Below are 12190 nucleotides of genomic sequence, written 5' to 3' on the forward strand. Positions count from 1 at the left end.
GGTTGTGCAGTGGTTAAGAGCACTGGCTTTTCTCTACGAGAATACTTAGTTCAATTCCCAGCACCTACTCGGTGGCAACTCAGAATCATCTATCTACCCAGGGGCTCCAATGGCTCCTTCTGTTTTTTTAAAGACTAAAGTTACAGGGCTCAACAGTCACCAGCAGTTGCTGCTCTTTGGGCAGCTCTCATTGTGATAATTTGATAACCACCAGTAATTGCAGTTGCCAAAGATCCAATGCCCTCCTATTCTGACATATCATGGTATTTATACATACACAGTACACATAGACACCTACACAAATAAAAATACATCTTCAAATAGAGTAAACTTATAATTCAAGTTTGTCTTGGGCTTGCAGCTCCAAGAGGGAAACTTGGCCCCTTTGCCAAGTTGGGTTGCCAGGTTTCTGTGAGAGCCATCAGTGTGGAGGGTCTTGACTTCTAGGGGGGAGAAAGCAGCTAGTGGGTCTGTAAGGATGGTGGGGAGAGCTCTGTAAAGTCACCCAAGTGACTTTATAAGTGACTGGCCTCTGTAGTTCTGAAGAGGCAGGTAAGTCTCCTCAGGCCTGCGGTGGGAGATAAGACATGTTTCTTTACCTCTCTTTGTGATTTGTCTCCTCAACGGCCTCCCAAGGCAGACTCAGGTGGGCGTGCTTGTCACTGTTGGGGTTCAAAATGAAGTATCCTAAGATATAGCACTTGTGGGCATTTCTGAGTACAATCGCCTAACTCTTAAGAGTAGGAATGCATCCTGAGAATGTACTGTCAGGCCGTCTGATCTGAATGCATCTCATATCCCAGGCGTCCTGCCCCATGCCTAAAGAGAAAGGCTGTCATATATAGACGCAGAATAACAGGCATGCCAGATCCTTCAGTCTACAGCGGAGCATGGAGGGACATACTTGTAGTCACAGCACTGGGGGTGGGGTGGGGCAGAGGATCAGTCAAGATCATCCTCAGCAAAGGTTTTGTTTTGTTTTGTTTGTTTGTTGTTGTTTTTAAACAGATTTTGCCTGAGTTTATTTGTGAGAACAGCATAGGACACTGGTCATCTGCAAATAGTGTGTGGGAAGGTGTGTCACAGCAGTTCATCTGTCTTCACACTGGCAGGAGCCTTTTCTCTGGGGCCTTCACAGGGGCCTGGGCACCTTTGGGAGCCTGAGCACCTTTGGGAGCCTGGGCTGGAGCTGAAGCCAGGGCCTTAGCTGGAGCTTTGGCCTCTGCCTTGGTTTGAACCTTGGGCTTTGGTTGGCAGCGCTTACGACCCTTGGCCATGTAGCTTCGAATCTGCTTCCCAAGCTTAGGGTGAGCCATGAAAGCCAGCAGCTTGAGTTTGGGGCCCTTTGGCATCTTGGGCTTGATGTCCTGAGCCCTCACAAGGGCCTTGATGGCCTCTGCATGCGCGCTCACTACCTTTGCATCATTGGCCTGCATCTTCTTCAGGCCTTTCTTGTTGTGCTTCTTGGCAATGCGCATGTTCCACAGGAACTTGGGGTCAACCCCCTTAAGAGATTCGTATCTTTGCGACCGGGGTTTCTTGATGCCATTTCTGTGCCCATTGTGGGACTGGTTGTGTGTGGTGTGGTTCTTGGACTTGGCCATGTCTGCAAGGTAACCCACGGATCCTGCAGCGCCTGGGACCGGAAGACCTTAGCAAAGTTTTAAGTTGGAGGTTTCCATGGTTACACAGAGACCCCCATAGTCTCAAGAAACAAGCAGGCAGTTCCAAACCAAAACCAAGCTGACCAACCAACCAACCCACTCTTTCCCAGGCTTTCACTGTTGTTGTTGTTTGTTTTTCATACTGTTTGGAACATTCACTTTTTAAAAAATTAGATTCTTTCTTCCTTCCTTTCTTTCTTTTTGTTTGTTTGTTTGTTTGTTTGTTTGTTTGTTTGTTTCGAGACAGGGTTTCTCTGTGTAGCCCTGGCGGTCCTGGAGCTCACTCTGTAGACCAGGCTGGCCTCGAACTCAAAAATCCGCCTGCCTCTGCCTCCGGAATGCTGGGATTAAAGGCGTGCGTGCGCCACCACGCCCGGTTTATTTACATTTCACATATCATCCCCTTTCCTGGTTTCCCCTCCAAAAACTCCCTATCCCTTACCAACCCACGCACTCCCGCTTCCTGGCCTTGGCATTCCCCTACACTGAGGCATCGAGCCTTCACAGGACCAAGGGCCAGGCTTGCTTCCTTACTGCTCCTGAATTACCTAAGGCTACTGATAGGAGTTTACGAAGCTTGCCTCTTGTTGTCTAGCCAAAACATTGGAAAATCACCATGTGGCTCTAAACCCGCCTCATTTACTGGCTTCTTCCTTCCTCACAGCCACCTGCTCTTGGTCTGCAAGAGCCCTGCCAGGTCAAGCAGGCTGCAGCTGCAAGGCTCCCTGCAGCCACCAGGGGTCAGCCTTCGCCAGGCCGTGAACCCAGAGACTCAGTTCCGTCTAAAGCTCCACTTGGCTCTTTCAGTTTGGGCTCCTGGGACCCCATCCTACTGAAGTAGCCAGCACCCCCATATCTTCCTGGTCCCAGAGAGAAATGTGAGGTCAAACTCGGGGTATAAAAGTAAGGCTGTCATATAAACCTCAGGGACACAGTTATATCTGAATTCTCTATCTCCCCTCACTTCTGTTATACACACATACATACAAAATAAAATAAAAAATATATATTTGTTTAGGTTATTTGTTTTTGTTAGTTTTGTTTTGTTTTTAAGACAGGTTCTCACTATGTAGCCTTGGCTGACCTGGAACCCATTCTATAGGCCAGGCTGACTTTAAAGTCACAGAGGTCTGTCTGCCTCTGCCTCCCAAGGGCTGGGGTTAAAGGTGTATACAACCATGCCTAGCTACAATAAACTAAAAACAAATAACAATGTTTATAACCTACAATTTCAAACTTCTGGCCTCCAAACCCTCAAGTTGCGGCCTTCATTCTGAGTAAATCTTATCAAGTCCACACTGAGATAACCATCATAGGTCATGCTTTTCTCTCTGGCCTCCAGCTGCTCATGAGGCCTAGGCGGGTCTGACGGGCCAAGCCAGTGGGAACAAGCTGAATGCTGTGTTCAGTATTGCTTTGTGTCAGCTTTGAAACAGCCCCCGTGAAGCCGCTTTTGTTAAAAAGTCCTGACTTCTTGTGTGAGCCCACAGGTGACTGACGGCAGGACGCCATCTCTCCATGTGTCTCCATGTGTCCCCTTTACTTTGGCAGAAGACACTGAAGTAGCTCTGAAACCTGCAGTCGTCCTGGCTCCCAGGAGAAGCAGAAGCTCAGTGCGCTGCAGACCCCTCCTCCTGAGGACTCGGGAGTAGCCATCACCTGAAAACTGGCCTGTCCCCTCAGATAAGACCTTCTGACCGCTTTTGCAGAACTCAGACTGAAAGAGTGGCAGGCAGGGGAACACCTTGATCAGGACTCCTGACCTTGGTAGATCCATCTTTTGTGAGTTTGAAGCCAGACTGATCTAGATAGCAGATTCTAGGCCAGCAAGGTCTGCGCACTGCTGCACCTTGACCCTTGCCAGAATCCATCCTCTGCTTAAACCTAAATGATTTGCTGATAGGGGCATTTACCATCAGCCAGATGACCCACATGGTGGAAGGAGGTGACCCCTCCAAGTTGTCCTCTGACATACCTTCATACACATTTTGTGTGTGTGTGTGTGTGTGTGAGTGTGTGTGAGTGTGTGTGTGAGTGTGTGTGAGTGTGTGTGTGTGAGTGTGTGTGAGTGTGCATGTGTGTGTGAGTGTGTGTGTGTATGTGTGTGTGTGTGTGTTTTGTTATATGGATGTGTGGGTCACTGTTATTTTTCTTGGGCTGTTTCTTTGTCTCCTAATGTGGCCACATTGAAAAAAAAATCTCGCATGGTGGTACACTCTTGATCCTACCACTTGGGAGGTATAGGCAGGTTGATATTTTGTAACTTTGAAGACAGCGTGATCTAGATAGTGAATTCTAGGCCAACCAGAGCTACATAGTAAGACTCTGCAGAGAGAGAGAGAGAGAGAGAGAGAGAGAGAGAGAGAGAGAGAGAGAGAGAGAGAAAATGAAAGGATAACAAAGACGATAAACCTCGAAAAACCAGAAAAACCAAAAAAAAACAAAAAACAAAAACAAAGACGATAAACCTCTTTTGTCTGTTTTCTCTACCATGTTCCTTTAATTGATATGATGGGTGGAGGATCCATCCTAGCCTTCTGGGGCTGCCAGAGCCCGGGCTCCTGAAACTCCAATTGCAAACGGTAAAAAATGTACTACTCATCAGTAAGTTTTCGCTAGATTTACAGAACCTAATATATATCTAATGGTCTTCAATAAGACCAGAAAATGGGCTGAGCACGTTGGAGTGTTGTTCTTTAATTAGAAGTAGAATAATGTTTAACTCGAAGGGAAATCAATGATGTGTGTGTTTAAAGGATTAGAGTAGCTTGGGCAACAAAGGTCAGCTGTCCTCTCAGGACATTCTGGTGGAAAAGAAAAGATGTCTACTGTGGAGGGTGTAGACCCCACACAGCAACTCTCCTTTCTGGCTGCTTCCAGGTTCCCCCTTTCTCTCCCAATAAAAGCTCGCTCTGTCTCTGGGTCCCCCAACATAGTTTTGTAAGTGATAGCACTGTGTGGTAGTTTGAATAAGAATGGCCCTCGTAGGTTCATGTGTTGATCAATCCAGTCGGTAACACTTAGTCACCTGGGAGGGTTACTATTTGAAAGGATTAGAAGGGTTAGTGGGCGTGGCCTTGTTGGAGGAAGTATGTCACTGGAGTTGGTTTTTTTGTTTTGTTTTGTTTTGTTTTGTTTTGTTTTGTTTTTTGAGGTTTCAAAAACCCAAGCCAGCCCTGGTCTCTCTCTCTCTCTGACTTCATATCAGGATGTGGCTCAGTATACTGCTCCCACACCTGCCTGCGTCATGCCACAGTGATAATGGACTGAACCTCTGAAACTGTAAGCCGGCTCTAATTAAATGTTGTCCTTATAAGAATTGCTGTGGCTGGGGCTGGAGAGATGGCTCAGCGGTTAAGAGCACTGACTGCTCTTCTGGAGGTCCTGAGTTCAAACCCCAGCACCCACATGGTGGCTCACAACCATCTGTAATGAAATCGGATGCCCTCTTCTGGTGTGTCTGAAAATAGCTACAGTGTACTTACACATAATAAATAAATAAATCTAAAAAAAAAAAAAAAGGCCGGGCGTGGTGGCGCACACCTTTATTCCCAGCACTTGGGAGGCAGAGGCAAGTGAATTTCTGAGTTTGAGGCCAGCCTGGTCTACAGAGTGAGTTCCAGGACAGCCAGGGCTACACAGAGAAACCCTGTCTCGAAAAACAAACAAACAAACAAAAAAAAAGAATTACTGTGGTCATGGTGTCTCTTCACAGCAGTAGAACACCTACGAAGAGACTCCATCTTTGGTTTGTTGATTTTCAAATAAATCTGTCTCCTTGCTCTAAAGACTTATCCCTTTTCACTGACAAGCAGACCAACGCAGCCAGGAACAGAGAGACTTGTGTCATTTCCAGGTCTCAGCAACTGCTAGCTCAGATCAGGCAAGTTTAATAAACTAGAGACACTTCGTTATGGCTCTGGGAAAGTAGAGCTTATGATTATCTCCAGGAGTGTACAGCTCAATTCTGGGTCCTTGAGAGCAGACAACAAAGCATCAAAAAGTAGCTGTTGAGATGCAGATCTGGCATTCCAATACTAAGAAGGTGGAGGCAGGGGAATTGCTGGTCAGCTTAGGATACATGAAACCCCGTGAAAAACAAACAAACAAACAAACAAACAAACAAACCTCTTTTTCTCTACTTGAAAATCTCATAGCTTCTATTGTTCTTCCTATTAATGACCTGTTTAGACTAAAGGTGGACTGACCCCAAGTACGTTTCCACCTAACCGATGGAAAAAGTGAAAAAGGAAACACCCAAAGATAGCATGGCGTCCAGCTGCCAGCAGAATCTACAGTAGGGGGCATTACTGCTATTGAGTTTTTGTGTGATGAAATTCTGCTCCATGAATATTTTCTGTGCAGGAGTCATCTCAGCTAAGGTGGTGAGAACCAGTAGAGAACCTGAAAATTTAAAAGCACTTACAGGGTGGAGGCAGGGCAGGAGCGCAAAATCAGGAGTTCAAGACCAAAGCCAGGCCTGATCTACTGGAGATGGCAACAGAAAGCAAAGCAAGCGAATAGAGTAGTCAAGATCAGCAGCAGGAACAGGAAACGTGAGCAGGAGCTGGCCCCTCTCCAGAACACCCCACCTAGCTACCCACTCCTGTGATTTTTCTTACAGGACTTACTTACACCTATAAGAACCCTAACAAGAATCTAAGGAAAACCCACTGTCCTAAAGGAGGTTTTCTAGAGCCTTTGGCAAAGGCAGCAGCAAACGAAAAGACAAAATTAGCGGCCAAAAATGACAATCCTCCTCTTCCACCCTCTAACAAGCAGACAAGGACTGCTCGGAGCCCACTGACTCTGACCTGTATAAATGTCTCATACAAACGGTTGGAGCCCGCCTCCCAAAGCCTCACCTGGTGCATCACCCCAAATGGCTGACCTAGAGGACAGACAAAGGGGGTTTTAACCACCTGTGGTGGTTTGAATAGGAATGGCTCCATACATACACTCATGTATTTAAATGCTTGGCCCATAGGAAGTGGCACTGTTAGTGTCATGCCCAAGTCACTGGGACACCCAAGACCACTGAGGAGCCAATTCTGATGTAAACACATAACTGTCTCTATTATGAACTCAAGAGCAAGGTCTCTCACTGTCTCCATAGCAGTGGGACATGAGTGAGTCTATGAGTGCAAGGTCATTATTGTGGTTACAGCAAGCTTGGAGAATTTCCATAGGGGTCAGCAAGTTAGTATTTTAAAAACTGCATTTCTGGTGTCATCTCCAGGAACCGAACATGGGGACAAAACCACCTGATGAACAGGATGGCTAAGCTATCTATTCTCTGCAGAAGGCCTTAGTCTATCTCTGTGTACCCTGATCCTGCTATTATAGCCTGAATGGCTGTTGCTAAGGGGAAGGGGGTGTCATAAGATGCCTGCTCTGGTGGACTTTGTGATTTTCCTTCCTGGAACTGGAGTTTAGCCCCTAATTTTGCACAAAATGGAGTTTCTTTGAAAACGGGGTTGGTTGGGCTTTAAATTGGGGAATGTGGCCTCATTAGACTTGTTGGAGGAAGCGGGTCACAGTCACTTTCTCTTGCCTGTGAAAAAATATAACATAAAAGCAAAATTCTAGGCCTTTAGGCCCAGGCTTGGGAATGTGACCTCTGTGACTTAATGCTGCAAGGTATGCTAATCATAAAACAGATAGCGACATTCCTCCACCCACCCGCTTCCTGGGTTCAAAGAGTGTTCATTCAAAGAAAGTCACCCTGACCCACCCTGACCATTGCTGGAACCCGCTATGCAAATGTGCTATTGCTAGGGGCTCTTAGAAACTGTCTTGAGAAATAACCCGCACAATTACCAGGTATTCCTTATGACTCTTGTGACTTTGCACTTCCTGTGACTCTTAACTGGTATTTTTGGTATTTTCCAACAACGCCCTCCCCACCTCCTTGAGTTGGGATTTCTTCCTTTAAATACCCCCTTACCCAGCTACTTGGGGCGTCACGGTCCTCTACCCCTGAGTGGTGTATGACTGTGGGCCCGAGAGTGCTCTTGAATAAAAGTCCTCTTGCAGTTTGCAGCAAGACCGTTTCTCGTGAGTGATTTGAGGTGTCACCTCTCCTGAGTCAGAACGTGTGGGAGTCCTCACATTGTGGGTCCTTCACCTGCAGATCCAGATGTAGAACTCTCAGTTCCTCCTCCAGCACCATGTCTGCCTGCACAGTGCCACGCTTCTGGCCATGACGATAATGGACTGAACTTCTGAACCTGTAAGCCAGCACTAATCAAATGTTGTCCTTTATAAGAGTTGCCATGGTCATGGTATCTCTTCACAGAAATGGAAACCCTAAGACACCACCTAACAAGATAGCAAGCTGCCCTCCTCTTAGCTATTCAAATTCTACCCCACTCAAATGTCCCATGACAAAGCCATGTAGCTTTTCTTAACTGCCACAAAAGGAGCCCCCCTCCTTCTCAGCAGAGTGACTCTCCGTGAGAACTGGTCTACTATATTTATGTCTGTTTAATAGCAGACTGCTTATTGAAACCTTTATCTCAATTTGGTCTGGTAAGTATTTCTACCGCCTCACTGTGACTTACTGCTGGCACAATGGTGACATCCCAGCCAGTAGTAGTCTGGTCAGAGCAACAGAGATGAGTATAGTACACCAGAAGAGCAGGAGGCTAAACCTGTCAGCCAGGCATCTGCTACCGCTGACTCCCGCTGGCCACTGCTGGAGAGATACACATTCATGCTAAGCAGCAGCTGAGCTTTTCAGCAGCTCATTCATTCTTCCTCTAATTCAGCGCTCAAGTATTACCTGGGTGCACCTCAATCACATTCGGGAGATTGTAGCACAGCCCTGAAGAGATTACAGAGATTTCTCCAGAGGATTTCTTGACTTAATGATAACTCGGGAGGGAATGAAGACGGACACAGTATGTGAAGGAGAAAAGGAGGACTGCCTTCCACTAGAGGCAGCTGTGGGCTGCTGTGGAGACACAGCTGGAGGGAAATCAGCTCCAGGAGGATGGGGGAGGCTCTGTGGGTTCACACACAGCCTACATTTCATCCCAATCCCCTGGGCTCACTTCTTTCCACCTTCAGCACACTCTAAACGCAGGCTCACGTTGCTGGCAGTACACTTCTTTCCGAGTCAGACCAGGAAATGGAAGAAATGTGGAGCCCAGTGATGCTTTTTGTCCTCTGTTCTTACGCTGGAAAGACTTGCCTACATCTTTTCGGTCCAGTAGGCACCAGAGCTCAGATGCTGTCTGAGCTTAGTCACTTGTCTTACTGTGCCAACATGCCCGATGAAAGCAACTTAGAGAAGAAAGGGTTTCGTTTGCTCAGTTTGAAGTACGGTCAGTAGAGGGTGACACCAAAGCTTGGGGGCAGCTACAATCAGGGAGAAGAGAAAAATGAAAGCTTGTGCTCTGCTGGCTTTCCTTCTGTTCAGTTTAGGACTTAGCCCAGGGGATGGTGCCACCCACAATGGGCAGGTCTTCCCACCTCTTTAACTCAATCTACAGGACCCTCACAGACAAACCCAGAGGCTTGCTTCTAGGTGATTCTAGATCCTGAGTAGTGGGGTTACAGACGTGAGCCACCACACTTAACCTCTCTCCAACTACATTTTAGAAACAGATTGGTTTGGGTTTTTTAGAGTCTCACATGGACCAGGCTGGCCTCAGATTCAAAGATCCACCTGTCTCTGCTCCCAGAGTGCTGGGACTAAAGACATGTGCTCCTAATGCCCAGTTTCCAACACATCTTTTAATATGCTATTATCTTCCAAAAGTGTCTTCCTGTTTTATAAGAGAATAGAAACGGGTTAAATGAGAACTATTTCCCCTGTGGAAATAAAACTACTCATTCATAACAAAGTTGGTTTTTTGTCTTCTAAGCATTGAGAGAAGCCCTGCCGAGACCAACTCAGGGCTATCTCAGCAGCTTTTGCTGTTCTGGTTGTTCATTCAGTTTTGGGTTAATGAGGCAATATATTTGACAGACATTGTTCTGCCAATAATTATGTGAGCAGTTTAATGTTTGTTTGCATTTTATTTCCTTAATAAAATAGAACTGAGCACACTGCCCTCTTTGGTTAGTCTGGAGTGCGGGGTGGGGGATTTTATGTCGGTCAAAAATATGTCACTGGGATTCTCAGATTATCATTCACACATATTTACAGCACAGATTTCTACAGAGGCTTGAGAGCTGAAAGACACAGCAGCTTCCTTATGGGCAGACTGGATTTCTATAGTGACGTTGCTTCCTCCTCTCTGTGTAAAGGCATTGAACCTCCAAGCTCACAGAACAATACGCCAAGGATCTACTAAGCATTTGGTCTTGAACTAGGTCATTTTGAAAAAAAAAATTATTAAAATATTTAGGAAAAAAGTATGTAGCGTTGAATTCAACCCTGCCACTCAGGTAGGTGAGTCTGAGTCTCCCTGCCAAGGACCTGATAGATCGGGGACGCTGGAGCTTTTCCTTAGATAATCCCTGGTGCCGCGGGGCGAACCATTTCCACACCCAGTACAAAAGGAGAGTTCGGCCTTGCTTGTCTGTTTCGGAGGTCACAGATGTTCCTGGTGTCACAGGACACAGCAATCAGAGCTCAACCTGATCCTTTATCACCAGTCAAACCCCATAACTCACAAAGTACATGGCTTATGAAGTGTGGTTATGGAGAGGAGCAGCCACTTATGAGAGTAGCCAACTATTTTTTTTTTTTTTTTTTTTTTTTTTTTTTTGGTTTTTCGAGACAGGGTTTCTCTGTGTAGCCTTGGCTGTCCTGGAACTCACTTTGTAGACCAGGCTGGCCTCGAACTCAGAAATCCGCCTGCCTCTGCCTCCCAAGTGCTGGGATTAAAGGCGTGCGCCACCACGCCCGGCTGAGAGTAGCCAACTATTGATCGTCCAGGACGGTCATGGCAATTTGATAAGTTGGCTGGTATGGCCTCAAAGCCTCAAAGCCTCAAAGCCTCTAGAAGGTTCAGTGGGAACATCAGTAGAGTCCTGCACTGGTTTTAACAGGATTTCAGAGAGGAGAAAGACTGAGATAAAGATAATACAACTAACATTTATCACTGACTTATTATGTGCCAGAATTGTTTCTGTCTTTTGTGGTGCTATGAACTAAACCCAGTGTCTGCTGCTGCCTACTAGGCAAGTGCTTTATCACCAAGCTACATTAATGGCTCCTGTTCTGTCCTTAATGTGTTAGTGGGGTACACACAAAATCCTATAAAAATAGACACTGCATGGCTACCATTTTATAGAACAGAGAGTTGAGCTTTAGGGCTGTCAAATAACTTCTCTGAGTTATAGAAAGTACCAGAACTAGGATTTGGGCAGACAGGTAGACAGATAGGGACAGAGGCCTTATCTAGATAACAAACACGGCAAACTTCCAAGATGGCTGACCAGAGATTAAAGCCTGGCAGCTTAAAACCAAAGGCCTTTTTGGCTTTTGTTCTCTCTGGTAGGGCCCCTTGGTGATTGAACTAGAGGGCACACATATGTCAAAGCAGACCTGTCAGTCACCCTGTCTCTGTTTAAATGGATTGTTAGGTCTCCAACCGGGAATAGGGGATGAGGTGCCTATTTAACGTATCAAAATGGATGGACCTGGCTACCAGGTTCTCCCAGCATCCCTCAGTCTCTACCTGTCACAGAGTACGGCCTGATTATATAGGGAAGGGCCATCCAGTCCAACCCTTGAGCTGGAGTTTAGGGTAGGGGGAGCTGGGTATGCCAGGGTTTGAGACTTAATACTGACTTACACTAAATTTGGGAGGAAGGCCCTTAAATACTCTTAAAACCCCAGCTCTCCAGGAGAAGTGGGACTGAAGTCTCCTCCCTGCTTGGTAGAGGGCCCTTGCCTGGGTGTGTCCTGCTGTAAATATTGCTTTATCCCCACTAAAGCTTTTCTTTATGGACTGATTATGGCTGCTGTGTTTGAGATTTTCTCAGTTGATGCCTGTTGTGGCTTGAGAGTTTTCCTGCCTTTTAATTATGTTTTTTTTTTTTTTTTTTTTTTTTTTAATTTACTTTACATCCCACTTACTGCCACCCCCTTCCGGACACACACACACACAATTCTTCCCTCTCTCCCTCCCCCTTCTCCTCTGAGCAGGTAGCCCCACCCACTTTGACTCAGGCACTTCAAGTCTCTTTGAGGCTTGGTGCTTCCCCTTCCTCTGAGGCCAGACAAAACAACCCAGCTGTATCCCATGTACAGGCAACAGCTTTTGGGATGGCCTCCACTCCAGTTGTTTGGAACCCACATGAAGACCAAGCTGCACATCAGCTACATATGTGAGGGGAGGCCTAGGTCCTGCCTATGTATGCTCTTTGGTGGTTCAGACTCTGAGAGCACCAAGGGTCCAGGTAAGTAACTCTGTTGGTCTTCCCGTGGAGTTCCCATCCCCTTTGGGGCTCCCAATCCTTCCTCCTATTCTTCCATAGGAGTCCCCACGCTCCATCCAATGTTTGGCTGTGGGTCTCTGCATCCATCTGAGTCAGCTGCTGGGTGAGCCTCTCAGAGAACAGCCATG

General features: G+C 46.6%; 1 pseudogene; it reads right to left on the reverse strand.

Annotated features, from left to right (window-relative positions):
- Nucleotides 1–1100: 1100 nt before the first annotated feature.
- LOC110312207 (large ribosomal subunit protein eL29 pseudogene) lies at nt 1101–1605 on the reverse strand (annotated as a pseudogene).
- Between the last annotated feature and the right edge of the window lie 10585 nt (nt 1606–12190).

Source organism: Mus caroli, unplaced genomic scaffold, assembly GCF_978045245.1.
Source record: "Mus caroli unplaced genomic scaffold, Mus_caroli_1 scaffold_18, whole genome shotgun sequence".
Classification (NCBI taxonomy): Eukaryota; Metazoa; Chordata; class Mammalia; order Rodentia; family Muridae; genus Mus; species Mus caroli.